Source organism: Triticum aestivum, chromosome 2B, assembly GCF_018294505.1.
Source record: "Triticum aestivum cultivar Chinese Spring chromosome 2B, IWGSC CS RefSeq v2.1, whole genome shotgun sequence".
In the NCBI taxonomy this organism is placed as follows: Eukaryota; Viridiplantae; Streptophyta; class Magnoliopsida; order Poales; family Poaceae; genus Triticum; species Triticum aestivum.
Genome location: NC_057798.1, coordinates 33,075,972 through 33,091,844, shown reverse-complemented (window position 1 = coordinate 33,091,844; position 15,873 = coordinate 33,075,972).

Genomic DNA, 15,873 nt, shown 5'->3' with positions numbered 1-15,873 from the left:
ATTACCGTGACAGCGTCGAGCTCAGCCAAAGACGAAGGCCCACCTAGCGCGCCTGAGACTGAGGACGGGCTGCAATGAGTGGGAGCGGCTGCGAGAGGAGGCCCAGTTGCATGAGCAAGTGATGGTGCGATGGTGTTGTTGTTCATGGAGTTGCTCCCGACGAAACTGGGCATCGGGAAATCATGTACCATCTTGTATGGATTTTCCTTCGCCCAGTTGATGATAACTGGAACCAAGTTAGTATCGAAATCATTTCTGCAGGCAGTTACAGCTGCATTGACTGCCTGCTGTAGCAACTCATATTTGTCCTCGGCTGCTTTTTTCGTGTCCTCAGCTGCTTTTTTCTCGACCGCAAGCTTCACCTTCGCGTCGATGTCCGCCTGACTAAACTTCGTTTTCAGCTTCTTGGCCTCCGGGCCCTCGTTGTAAAACACCTTCCATGTGGCGCCATCTCCAGCGCCATGCACACAACCATATTGCGGCCGCTGATCCAAAGGGAGTCCCTTAAGTTCGTTCAAGGCCCGGTTGAGAGGGGTGTCCCACTTGGGCCTCTTTGGAGAAGTAGGGCTTTCGGCTGCAAACTGGTGTTGCTTCTCTAGTAGTCTAACCAATTTCCTCATGATCTTGTCCGTGTAAAAATCTTTTTCTCCTTGTCCTACTTGTAGCAGGCCCTGATGAAGTCATGCTCCAAGGGGTTGGTGAACTTCGCGAAGGGGTCTGGGAGACCCGCGGCTTCACGTTCCGCGTCCTCCTTATCCCATATGGGCCTTTTACCGAGGTAGCCACAGCTTCCGAGGCGATGCTTCCCCGTGTTCCTTTGCTGAAGGCTCTTGAATTTCGCAGCCTTAGCCTGGCTGCCTCGGTATCGCAAGTGTCCTTGAACTTTTCGAACTCCTCTTCCGTAAGTGTCGGATTTTCCTCCAGAATCTTGGACAGGGGTTCATCAGCCTCAATAGCTCGTTTCACCCTCGTTTTCCAGGAGGCCAAATCATTACTGAACATGCCCATGGCGTGATTGTTAATCTTTTTCATCTTCGGATCATCCCACGGTTGTTCTATGTTATCATCCCGGTCGGGGAACTTGAATCTCTTGTGCAACTTTGTTAGGAGCAACTGCGTCAAATGTTCTTTACTCCTTAAGTCATCGTCGTTGATGCTCGCGCATTCCCGTAGGATGCATCCTACTTGGTTCCCATAGCACTTGCAAGGTTCTTCCGGCTCTAACGGCTCAAACTTGCCAGGTGCCATCTTTGTGATCACAAGTCGTCCAATTCCTAGTTTGTTAGGTTTTCGTATCCTCTGCTTCTTATGCTTCCTCTTTTCGGTAGCGGCACCGGGGCCGGTACCTTCCCTGCCGGTACCTTCCCCACCGGTACCTTCCCCACCGGTCTCGGTGCCGCCATCGGTGCCGGCGCTGTCGGTGTCGATGTCGGCGTCAGTACCATCATCGAGGCCGACCTGCAAACCTTGCTTAGCAGTCAAATAGTCGAGGTACTCTTGTTCACCCTCATAATCCATCTCGTCTGCATCTTGGTCAGAAGGCCCAGTTTCTTCGTTGTTCAACATGTTTCCTATGATTAAGTGTCCTCATTTATTTCTAAAAGTATGAATAAATGAGAAATGACATAAAAAGAAATCTATGTGCCAGCACTCGATATGCCAACTATGTAGCACAAAATCATGCCTTTATTCACGGGAAATTTCGGCATGACCTTTGCTAAAAAATGGACATATCGAGCGCCTGAAATTCACCGGAACGGAAATGAATCAACATTCCGGCGTAACATAGGCCACTCGGATCATTTTCCAAACATGACATGTCCAAAACATGACATATGCACATATCACATGTCCAGTTCAAATTTGCACATATCACATGTCCAGTTCAAATTTTGAAACCTAGCTAAATTCATAACTAAATAGATAACCTAATTAACATACTGCCCTAACTAAAACCTAAGTAAATTAACCGAAGAACCCTAGCAGAGAGAGAGAGCGGGGGGGGGGGGGTTACAGAGGGTGCAGGGGTGAGGAGGCAGGCCCGACGACGGCCGGGAGGGGAGAGGAGGGAGGCGAGGGCCGACGGGTCGGGGGCGAGCGCGCCGGGGTCGGGGGCGAGAGGTGGGTCGGGTGCGAGCGCCGGGGTCGGGGTCGTGGGCGAGGGTCGGGTCGGGGGCGAGCGCCGGGGTCGGGGGCTAGCGCCAACGCCGGAGTCGGGGGCGAGTGCCGGGGCCGGGTCAGGCGCGGCGGTGCGACAGGGGAGAGTGGGGATTTGGGGGGGGGGGGAAGGCGGGATGAAGCAGGGCGGGTGAGAATTTTCGGTTAAGTGGACGTAGCAGTAGCGCATTTGGACAAAACGCGCTGCTACTACCTTCAGTAGCTGTAGCGCTTTATACGAAATTCGCTTCTACTAACTTCAGTATTTGTAGCGGTTTAGGCAAAACGCGCTGCTACTACCTTCGCTACTGGCAGTTTTCCTTTTTCTTTTCCTTTATTTTATCCCACTTTTATTTCCCGAGGGCAGTGAACGAAGGGAGGGCGATATATATTGCATCATTTGACGGTTAAATATGTATGCAAAATAGAAACATATATATTACACATCATTGGACCCATGCATAATAATGGATAAGTGTGTATACAAAATAGGAACATATATATATATATATATATATATATATATATATATTACATCATTTGACCGATAACATAAGTTTCCTCAGTGCTGACGTTTTTGTTTTTGAGTCAGCTTCTTTCCCTTCTTGTTCGTCGAAGAATAATTGAGCCCCTCATTGTGACTTTGCCTTTTCCATAGAGTACGATTTTTCTTAGGTAATGCATTATTGATTCTTCTTTTGATGTATACTTCATCATCATCGTCATCTTCCCTCATTGGGTTGCCGTACTGATCATAGTCTTCCTTGTTGGCGACTCCATCCATTCCAATGATGTTCTTTTTGCCTCTTCTCAGGACAACACGGCTGGGATTGCGCGGGTCAGTTATGAAGAAGCATTGTGTCACGTGCTTAGTGTGTACCCATTGCTCATTTTTTGCGATAGCGTTCATGGTAGCGCTCTTGGCATCGGGTATAGTCATGGTAGTGAAAATCCGGCTTTCTCTTTCGACATTCTTAGCCCATCTGACACGGAACATCGTCGTGTTGTGCAGTCCAGAGTAGTCAAGCTCCCAGATCTCCTCGACCCTTCCATAAAATCGTCCAGTTGCGCCGTTGTCGCTGCCGGTGATGCATTCCATTGTCACCCCTGAGTTCTGATCATCACTGTCCATATCTTTGGCCTCCGTGTAGAATGTGTATCCGTTGATATCATATGCCTGATAGGTTACGAGGTTGGGCGAGGGGCCATGTGCTAAGGCGTATATGAGCAATCCGTCCTTAGAGCCCTCCTCCGGAGGATTAGCAATAATATGATCTTTGAACCAATGCAGGAAAGTGGAGTTGTGCTCTCTAGTAACTTCGGCGTCCGTCCTGCATACCCCCCGGTCACGATATCTCTTTGCGATAATTTCTTTGTGCAGTGCCACAAAAGGATCTACCTCGTCTAGGTGTTGTAGCACTACCAAGTTTGCTCTGTCAAAGTTGCTACGTCGATTTGAGTATGCCACGTGTAGTTCCCTGCGACCGTTGCAGTGACCATCTCCTTCGAGCCTCCCATCGTGCTTGTTAACGGGCAAACCAACACTAACACCAGGCGGCTGGTCTGCGCCATATAGAAAATTCTCACAGAAAGAGATGCACTCTTGTGCCAAATAGCCCTGGATGATGCTTCCATCCGGATGGAACATGTTACAAACAAATCCTTTGATGATCCCATTCATCCTCTCAAATGGCATCATGTTGTGCAGGAATGATGGCCCCAGGTCTATTATGTCATCCACAATATGGACGCACAGATGCACCATCACGTCAAAGAACGCGGGCGGGAAGTACATCTCAAGCTCATTCAGTATCACAACGATCTCTTCCTGTAGCCTTTGGAGCCGCTTCACACTGATCGACTTTCGAGAGATGACATCGAAAAAGTTGCAGATTCTAATAAGCGTGTCACGGACGTGCTTGTCCATTATCCCTCTAAGGGCAACAGGTAGTATCTGCGTCATCGTCACATGACAGTCCTGAGACTTCATCCCGCTGAACCTTTTCTTGTCCGTGTCAAGATATCTGCTTATCTTGCCACAGTAACCGGAACTAACTTTGACTCCGGTAAGGCACTTAAAGAAGGCATTGATCTCAGCCTGACTTAAGGTGAAGCAAGAAGGGGGGCAATAATCCTCTTTCTTTATTTTCTTGCCCTTCTTCTCCCGTGCCTCTGTCTCCGTCTCTGTCTCGTCTGACATTTTACGGGGCGACATGTGCAGATCTTCCCTAATTTTCAAATCTTGCAAGTCTTTTCTTGCCTTCGGCCCATCCTTGGTCTTATCCGGCATGTTCATCAGTGTTGCGAGCAAGCTCTCAAGGACATTCTTACAGATATGCATTTGATCAAGGCAATGAGGTGTATCGAGTTTGTGCCAGTACTCCAAGTCCCAGAACACAGACCTCGTCTTCCATACCTTCAGCAGCGGCTCCGGCGCCTTTCTCATCGTCTTTCCCGGCGCGGGGCACTCCTTCCAGTTTTTCAACAGCTCATCGATTTCGGCACCGCTCCGCTTACGTGGATGTCCTCGATGCTCAGCGTGACCATTGAATAGATCTCCACGGTTTCTCCACGGGTCGTCCTGTTCAATCCATCTTCGATGCCCCATGTACACGATTTTCCCAGACCCGCCATCTTTCCTTGACGTTAGCTGTTGAGACGTCGTATCATCCATGCACCGCGTGCATCCGCAATATCCATGGCACACCTGGCCTGCCACATATCCGTAACAGAGATAGTCCTGCACTGTCGTGATCAGCGCGGCTCTCATGTTGAAATACTCACCTTTGCTGGCGTCCCATTTCTTGGCTGGTGTTTTCCATAACGTGTCTAACTCCTCTTGAAGTAGCCCTAGATACAAATTAATATTATTTCCTGGTTGTTTCGGCCCTTGAATAAGCATGCTCATGTGAATGTACTTCGATTTCATGCACAACCAGGGGGGAGGTTGTACATCCATACAAACACATGCCATGTGCTATGGTTGGTGTGCTGGTTGCCAAACAGATTCATGCCATTGGTACACGCGCCGAGCACGATGTTCCTTGCATCACATTCAAAATACCGATAGAAGCTGTTCAACGCTCTCCACTGGCTTCCATCCTTCACGTGTCTCAGCTTCGGATCATCTCCATCGTCGGGCTTCTTCCTCTCCGCGTGCCAGCGCATTAGCTTTGCTTCCTTGGGATCTACAAAATACCTCTGGAGACGGGGAGTGATCGATAAATACCATACAACTTTCTGGGGACATTTCTTCCCGGCCTTCTTGTATCGAGAAGCATTGCACACCGGACAGCTTGTTTTTTCCGCGTGCAAATTCTGATAAATTATGCAATCGTTGATGCATGCATGGTATCTAACATGTGGCAGATCAAGAGGGCACACGATCTTCTTGGCCTCATCAACACTAGTAGGACATAGATTACTCATCGAGGCTAGTGTCGGTCCATTTGTTTTTAGCCTTCGTCTTCAGGAGTTGGAGCGTGAAACTCAAGCGGGTCACCTCAGGATTGCAACCATCATACAATGGAGTGTTCGAGTCTACCACCAGTTGCTCCAGCTTAGCCTCCTCTCTAGAAGCAGCTCTCTCAGTACTCGTCTCCTTGCGAAGCAATGCTTGAACATGAGGGTCCCGCACGATTGAACTTAGTACCGACGAACTCTGCTGCGTGGAGTCCATGTCATTCTCTTCGCCGCCATGTCCGGCCCCTTCTCCTCCTTCATGTCCGGCCTCTTCCCCGCCGCCATTATCGATCATCTCTTCGTCTTGCCCCGTGTCATCATTGCCTGCCCCGTCGGCATCCTCAACATCGTCATCCTCATCTTCAATTATCCACCGCGTATAGCCATCCATGAAACCAGCCATGAGCAGGTGCACTTCTACATGACCATCATCATGGGGGTCGAGCCAAACTATTCTTTGCATTTTCGACAAGGACATAAAACCTCTGTCCGGTTATTTTCTTTCATGTCCTGCACCGCCGACCGCAACCACCTGTCCACCATCGTTCCACTGACCATCGTCAACTCTACACGGTTATAATAAACAAATTCATTATAAAAATGCATGCATGCATCAAAGTCATACAAAAATTTGGCATGACCTTCCCTAAAAATAGGACATATATGGATCTAGAGTTTGCCCGGAATTCGCCGAAACAGAAATAAATCGACATTTCGGCAAAACATAGGCAACTCAAAAGCACAATTTGGCATGCCACAAACACAATTTCCACAAACATATCACACACACATAAACATATTTCCATTTTGCAATAAATTTTCATCACCTCTATCTCGATCGAGATCGAGCACACGGTGGAGATGATGTTGTAGGGAGATCAAAAGTGCACAAAGCTCTTCTTGGCAAAGATAGATCTAGTTAGGGAGCAAATAGGTTACTTAACTAAATCCTACATCTACCTATCTACCTAATTTGGGAGGAGACAACTTCAACTAGTGGAGGGGAAAGGAGAAAGAGAAAGGAGATGCATTAATGGAGGTGGTGTAGTTAGGTAGGAGTAATGAAGAGAGAGAAAGGTGGATAGAAGAGAAAGAGTAATGGGGGGAGAAGTATTGAGGAAGAATAAGAGTGAGAGTGGGAGCATGTGGGGGAGGTAGGGGGAAGGGAAGAGAGGAGGGGGAGGGGAGGCACGGGTGGGGAAAGGTGGTGGGTTGGTGCGGGTTAGCAGTAGCGCGGGAGAAGAAACACGCTGCTGATAAAGAATTAGCAGCAGCGTGCTTTGGGCCACGGCGCTACTGCTAACAATGACAATTTTTTGCCAATTTGAAATGTAGCAGCAGCGATCTCAGTAAAAGCACGCTACTACTACATCCGTAGCAGTAGCACGGTTCAGGCCATGACGCTACTGCTAAATGGAGCTCGGTGAACACCGCCGATCGATATTTGTAGCAGCGCGGTTTACACAGAGCGCGCTACTGCTAAAAACTTATCAGCAGTGAGTTTCCCGCACACTCGCTACTACTAATTAGCAGCAGCGCTCCTTTTTGAGCTGCGTTGCTGCTAAGATTCTGTGTATAGGCTTTTCCCTAGTAGTGCTAGTTAGGGAGATACATAGGTCACTTCATTAAATGGGTAGATCTACAAAGCTAGTTAGGGAAGGAGATGACTTTATCTAGTGGATGGGAAGAAAAAGAGAAAGGATATGCATTAATGGAGGTGGTGTAAGTTAGCTAGGAGTAATAAAGAGAGAGAAAGGTAGGTAGAAGAAGGAGAGTAATGGGGGGAGAAGTTGTGATGAAGAAGCAAAGTGAGGGAGAGAGGGGTGGGAGGTAGGGGAAAGTGCGGAACAGAGGATGGGGGAGGTGGAGGGGGAGGGGGGAAGATGGTATATGCTATTGCTTAGCAGTAGCACTGGTCATAAACCGTGCTACTGCTATTAACGTAGCAGCAGCACGCTTACGCCTCACGCGCTACTACTAAGTGGGTCCCGCCATGTGTACAGTTTCAAAAATAGCGACAATTAGCAGTAGCGCGTCCCAAAAAAAGCGCGCTATTACTAAGACTTTATCAGTAGCGCAGTTATAAAGACCACACTACTACTAAACCTAGGTTGGCGGGAACTATGGGTCGATTTTAGTAGTAGCGTGGTTCCGCCCAGCTGCGCTATTGCTAAGTTAGTAGCTGCTACCTCTTGAGCATGTGTTGGTTTTTCCCTTGAAGAGGAAAGGGTGATGCAGCAAATCCCTCAGTTTTGAGAACCAAGGTATCAATCCAGCAGGAGGCTACAAGCAAATCCCTTGTACCTACACAAACAAACAAGAACCTCGCAACCAACGCGATAAAGGGGTTGTCAATCCCTTCACGACCACTTGCGAAAGTGAGATCTAATAGAGATAATAATAAGTTAAATATTTTTGGTATTTTTATGATATAGATTGGAAAGTAAAGATTGCAAAATAAAGTAGATAGGAAACTTATATAATGGAAAATAGACCCGGGGGCCATAGGTTTCACTAGTGGCTTCTCTCAAGATAGCATAAATTGCTGTCGAGCAATTGATAGAAAAGTGCATAGTTATGAGAATATCTAGGCATGATCATGTATATAGGAATCACGTTCGCGACAAGTAGATCTAAACGATTCTGCATCTACTACTATTACTCCACACATCGACCGCTATCCAACTTGCATCTAGAGTATTAAGTTCATAAGAACAGAGTAACGCATTAGGCAAGATGACATGATGTAGAGGAATAAACTCACTCAGTATGATATAAACCCCATCTTTTTATCCTCGATGGCAACAATACAATACATGCCTTGCTGCCCCTGCTGTCACTGGGAAAGGACACCGCAAGATTGAACCCAAAGCAAAGCACTTCTCCCATTGCAAGAAAGATCAATCTAGTAGGCCAAACCAAACTGATAATTCGAAGAGACTTGCAAAGATAACCAATCATGCATAAAAGAATTCAGAGGAGATTCAAATATTTCTCATAGATAAACTTGATCATAAACCCACAATTCATCGGATCTCGACAAACATACCGCAAAAAGAGTTACATTGAATAGATCTCCAAAAATATCGAGGAGAACTTTCTATTGAGAATCAAAGAGAGAGAAGAAGCCATCCAACTAATAACTATGGACCCGAAGGTATGTGGTAAACTACTCACACTTCATCGGAGAGGCTATGGTGTTGATGTAGAAGCCCTCCATGATCGATTCCCCCTCCGGCGGAGCGCCGGAAAAGGCCCCAATATGGGACCTCACGGGTACAGAAGGTTGCGGCAGTGGAAATAGGGTTTCGTGGTGCTCATGAATGTTTTCAGGGTATGTGAATATATATAGGCGAAGGAAGTCGGTCAGGGGAGCCACAAAGGGCCCACGAGGGTGCGGGGTGCGCCCACCCCCCTAGGGCGTGCCTCCCTACCTCATGGCTTCCTCATTTGCTTCTTGACGTCTACTCCAAGTCTCCTGGATTGGGTTTGTTCCAAAAATAACTCTCCCGAAGGTTTCATTCCGTTTGATATTCCTTTTCTGCGAAACAGTGAAATAGGCAAAAAAACAGCAATTTGGGCTGGGCCTCCGGTTAATAGGTTAGTCCCAAAAATAATATAAAAGTGCTTAGTAAAGCCCATAAACATCCAAAACGGGTAATATAATAGCATGGAACAATCAAAAATTATAGATACGTTGGAGACGTATCAAGCATCCCCAGGCTCAATTCCTGCTCGTCCTCGAGTAGGTAAATGATAAAAACAGAATTTTTGATGTGGAATGCTACCTAGCATATTTCTCAATGTAATTTTCTTTATTGTGGCATGAATGTTCATATCCAAATGATTCAAGATAAAAGTTTAGTATTGACATAAAAATAGTAATACTTCAAGCATACTAACAAGCAATCATGTCTTATCAAAATAACATAGCCAAAGAAAGCTTATCCTTACAAAATCATATAGTTAGGCTATGCTTAATTTTCATCAGACAAAATACTCCCATCATGCACAACCCCGCTTTCAGCCAAGCAATCGGTTCATACTTTTTAACGCGCTTCAGATTTTTTTAACCCTCACGCAAAAAGGAGAAAGTCTCACATTGACTAGGCGTATCAACGGGCTATGGAGATGCCCATTAATAGATATCAATGTGAGTGAGTAGGGATTTCCATGCAACGGATGCACTAGAGCTATAAATTTATGAAAGCTCAACAAAATAAACTAAGTGGATGTGCATCCAACTCGCTTGCGCACGAAGACCTAGGCATTTTTAGGAAGCCCATCATTGGAATATACAAGCCACGTTCTATAATGAAAAATTCCCACTAGTATATGAAAGTGACAACATAGTAGACTCTCTATCATGAAGATCATGGTGCTACTTTAAAGCACAAGTGTGGAAAAAGGATAGTAACATTGTCCCTTCTCTCTTTTTCTCTCAATTTTTTCTTCTTTTTTTCTTTTTATTTTGGTGGGCTTCTTTGGCCTCTTTTTTATTTGGGCATCTTTGGCCTCTTTTATTTTTTGTAAAGTCCGGAGTCTCATCCTGACTTGTGGGGAATCATAATCTCCATCATCCTTTCCTCACATGGGACAATTTTCTAATAATGAAGACCATCACACTTTTATTTATTTACAACTCAAGAATTACAACACAATACTTAGAACAAAATATGACTATGTGAATGCCTCTGGAGGTGTACCGGGATATGCAATGAATCAAGAGCGACATGTATGAAAGAATTATAAAGGTGGCTGTGCCACAAATACGATGTCAACTACATGATCATGCACAAGCAATATGACAATAATGGAGCGTGTCATAATTAACGAAACGGTGGAAAGTTGCATGGCAGTATATCTTGGAATGGCTATAGAAATGCCATAATAGGTAGGTATGGTGGCTGTTTTGAGGAAGTTATATGGTGGGCGTATGATACCGGTGAAAGTTGTGTGGCACAAGAGAGGCTAGCAATGGTGGAAGGGTGAGAGTGCGTATAACCTATGGACTCACATTAGTCATAAAGAACTCATATAATTATTGCAAAAGTTTATTAGCCCTCGAAGCAAAGTACTACTACGCATGCTCCTAGGGGAAGCGTTGGTAGGAGTTAACAATCGCGCGATCCCGACCTCCACACATAAGGAAGGCAATCAAAATAACACCCCATGCAACAAATTTGTCACACAACGTTTACCATACGTGCATGCTACGGGACTTGCTAGCTTTAACACAAGTATTTCTCAATTTCATAATTACCCAACTAGCATGACTCTAACATTACCACCTTTATATCTCAAAACAATTATCAAATATCAAATTGATCATAGTATTCAATGCACTCTATATGATAGTTTTTATTATACCCAACTTGGATGCCCATCATATTAGGACTAATTTTATAACCAAGGCAAATACCATGTTGTTATAAAAGACTCTCAAAATAATATAAGTGAAGCATGAGAGATCACTAATTTCTACAAAATAAGACCACCGCCGTGCTCTAAAAAGATATAAGTGAAGCACTAGAGAAAAATTGTCTAGCTCAAAAGATATAAGTGAAGCACATAGAGTATTCTAATAAATTCCGATTCATGTGTGTCTCTCCCAAAAGGTGTGTACAGCAAGGATGATTGTGCTAAACTAAAAAGCAAATAATCATATCATACAAGACGCTGCAAGCAAAACACATATCATGTGGTGAATAAAAATATAACCTCAAGTAAAGTTACCGATAGACGAAGACGAAAGAGGGGATGCCTTCTGGGGCATCCCCAAGCTTAGGCTTTTGGTTGTCCTTGAATCTTACCTTGGGGTTCCTTGGGCATCCCCAAGCTTAGGCTCTTGCTACTCCTTATTCCATAATCCATCGAATCTTTACCCAAAACTTGAAAACTTCACAACACAAAACTCAACAGAAAACTCGTAAGCCCCATTAGTGCAAGATAGCAAACCACCACTTTAAGGTACTGTAATGAACTCATTATTTATTTATATTGGTGTTAAACCAACTGTATTCCAACTTATCTATGGTTCATACCCCCCGATACTAGCCATAGATTCCTCAAAATAAGGAAACAACACACGAAAAACAGAATCTGTCAAAAACAGAAGAGTCTATAGCAATCGGTAACTAGCGAATACTTCTGGAACTCTAAAAATCCTACCAAAATAGGAAGTCGTAGGCAATTTGTCTATTAATCTTCTGCAAAAAGAATCAACTAAACATCGTGTTTCGGTGATTTATTAAAATTATTCTCGTGCGTGCAAAAGTTTCTGTTTTTCAGAAAGATCTCATTAACTAACACCCAAGATGATCATATAGGTTCTACTCGACACAAACACTAACTAAAACATAAATAGACATCTAACTAGAGGCTAGATGAATTATTTAATACTAAACAGGAGCAAAAAGTAAAGAACAAAAATAAAATTGGGTTGCCTCCCAACAAGCGCTATCGTTTAACGCCCCTAGCTAGGCATAAAAGCGAGAATAGATCTAAGTATCGCCATCTTTGGTATTCAATTAATAAGTGGCTCTCATTATAGATTCATATGGTAATTTGATTTTCTTCCTAGGAAAGTGTTCCGTGCCTTTCCTTAATGGAAACTGGAATATAATATTTCCTTCTTTCATATCAATAATTAAACCGATCGTTCTAAGGAAAGGTCTACCAAGAATAATAGGGCATGAAAGATTGCAATATATATCAAGAACAATAAAATCTACGGGCACATAATTCCTGTTTTTAACAATAAGAACATCATTAATCCTTCCCATAGGTTTCTTAATGGTGGAATCCGCAAGGTGCAAGTTTAAAGAGCAATCATCAAATTCACGAAAACCTAGCACATCACATAAAGTTTTTGGAATCGTGGAAACACTAGCACCCAAATCACACAAAGCATAGCATTCATGATCTTTAATTTTAATTTTAATAGTAGGTTCCCACTCATCATAAAGTTTTCTAGCGATATAAACTTCAAATTCAAGTTTTTTCTCATAAGATTGCATTAAAGCATCAACGATATGTTTATTAAAAGCTTTATTTTGACTATAAGCATGAGGAGAATTTAAGACGGATTGCAACAAGGAAATACAATCTATTAAAGAAAAATTATCATAATTAAATTCCTTGAAATACAAAATAGTGGGTTCATTGCTATGTAAATTTTTGACCTCTTCAATCCCACTTTTACCAATTTTTGCATCAAGATCTAAAAACTCTGGATCATTGATACGCCTTATAACTAAAGTTGACTCATCTCCAGTCCCCTCATTATCAAGATTCATATTGAAAAACAAAGATTTAATAGGAGACACATCAATTACTTTTAGATCGTCATCATTATTTCCTTCTAACCCTTCTGGTTTGGCAGCCATCTTATTAACTAAGGTGGCCTTCTTATCCGCAATTTGGGCTATTGATTTTTCAAGACGAGCAAACTGAGAATTCAAACCATAAAATTCCTTAGACATATCATAAAGCTCTTTATTCATGTATTCCATAAAGATTTCTGATCTTTAAGCTTGTTTAAAGAAATTATTATGCTCAAATTGTAAAGTCATAAAGCTTCTACCGTTGTTTTCGGTTTCTTCCAGCCTTCTAAGGTGAGGATCAACGTTTTTAGGCAAGGCCATCAGGGCAAACAGGCACACAAGAAGCAAGCGAAAATAGGCGAACAGGAAAGAGAGGGCAAATAAAACAGCAAGGGTGAAGTGGGGGAGAGGAAAACAAGAGGCAAATGGCAAATAATGTAATGCGAGGGAGTAGAGGTTGTGATGGGTACTTGGTATGTCTTGACTTGTGCGTAGACCTCCCCGGCAACGGAGCCATAAATCCTTCTTGCTACCTCATGAGCATGCGTTGGTTTTCCATTGAAGAGGAAAGGGTGATGCAGCAAAGTAGCATTAGTATTTCCCTCAGTTTTGAGAACGAAGGTATCTATCCAGTAGGAGGCTACACGCAAATCCCTCGTACCTACACAAATAAACAAGAACCTCGCAACCAACACGATAAACGGGTTGTCAATCCCTTCACGGCCACTTGCGAAAGTGATATCTAATAGAGATAATAATAAGATAAATATTTTTGGCATTTTTATCATATAGATTGGAAAGTGAAGATTGCAAAATAAAGTAGATCGGAAACTTATATGATGGAAAATACACTCGGGGGCCATAGGTTTCACTAGTGACTTCTCTCAAGATAGCATAAGTATTACGGTGGGTGAACAAATTACTGTCGAGCAATTGATAGAAAAGTGCATAGTTATGAGAACTAGTCATCAAACCCGTGCGTCCACACGGGCTAGCATGTTTTTTCTATTTAAACGTGTGGCATACTTTATTTATGATCAAGAATGCTCTACATGGAGACGCGTTTTATGCGCAAATACAACATGGAGACGACTCAACATTTTTGTTAGCTTAAATAGATCCCCATTTGTATTTGCAATGCATACACTTTCCAAATCTTCATCTGTGTGTGACATTCTTCTCGTTGTGTAATGCCCAAGAGCCACAGATTTATATGAAAGATGTAACATCATGATACGTCTCCAACGTATCTACTTTTTCAAACACGTTTTCCCTTGTTTTGGACTCTAACTTGCATGATTTGAATGAAACTAACCCGAACTGACGCTGTTTTCAGCAGAACTACCATGATGTTGTTTTATGTGTAGAAAAGAAAAGTTCTCGGAATGTCCTGGAAATCCACGGAGGCACTTTTCAGCATTAATAAGAATTTCTGGCGAAATAATCAAGGCCAGGGGCCCACGGGCTGTCCACGAGATAGGGGGCGCCCCCCTAGGGGCGCGCCCTCCTATCTCGTGGGCCCCCCGGACCCCCTCCAACCTCAACTCCCACTCCATATATACCGTCTCAGGGAGAAAAAAATCAAGGAGAAAGTTTCATCGCGTTTCACGACACGAAGCCGCCGCCAAGCCCTAATCTCTCTCGGGAGGGCTGATCTGGAGTCCGTTCGGGGCTCCGGAGAGGGGGGTTCGTCGCCGTCATCATAATCAACCATCCTCCATCACCAATTTCATGATGCTCACCGCCGTGCCTGAGTAATTCCATCGTAGGCTTGCTGGACGGTGATGGGTTGGATGAGATTCACCATGTAATCAAGTTAGTTTTGTTAGGGTTTGATCCCTAGTATCCACTATGTTCTGAGATTGATGTTGCTATGACTTTGCTATGCTTAATGCTTGTCACTAGGGCCCGAGTGCCATGATTTCAGATCTGAACCTATTATGTTTTCATGAATATATGTGTGTTCTTGATCCTATCTTGCAAGTCTATAGTCACCTATTATGTGTTATGATCCGACAACCACGAAGTGACAATAATCGGGATAATTCTCGGTGATGACCGTAGTTTGAGGAGTTCATGTATTAACTATGTGTTAATGCTTTGGTTCGGTTCTCTATTAAAAGGAGGCCTTAATATCCCTTAGTTTCCACTAAGACCCCGCTGCCACGGGAGGGTAGGACAAAAGATGTCATGCAAGTTCTTTTCCATAAGCACGTATGACTATTTACGGAATACATGCCTACATTACATTGATGAATTGGAGCTAGTTTTATATCACCCTATGTCATAACTATTTCTTGAGGAATCGCATCCGGCATAATTATCCATCACTGATCCATTGCCTACGAGCTTTTCACATATTGTTCTTCGCTTATTTACTTTTCCGTTGCTACTGTTACAACTACTACAAAAACCCAAAAAAATTTACTTTTTCTGTTGCTACTGTTACCATTACTATCATACCACTCTTGCTACTAAATATTTTGATCCAGATACTAAGTTATCCAGGTGTGGTTGAATTGACAACTCAACTGCTAATACTCAAGAATATTCTTTGGCTCCCCTTGTGTCGAATCAATAAATTTGGGTTGTACTTCACCCTCGAAAGCTGTTGCGGTCCCCTATACTTGTGGGTTATCACATCGTAACATTTTTTAGAAGACTACATGTGTATTCGTGGGCTATACAATTAGAAATAAAAAAATTACATGAGTGTATGATGCATTAAAAAATCACGGAAATATAAAGAATTGGTCTTGCTTTTGCTATTGAAGATATGTCGCCCACAACATTTTCAACTATTTTTTGATCATTTCATTTTTTACGATTGAATTATTCACTACTATTTGCATAAAATGTTAGTGCAAAAGTTGGTTTATCATGACATGCAGACATTGGATTCTAGTTGGTGATTATGAGCAGATCCATG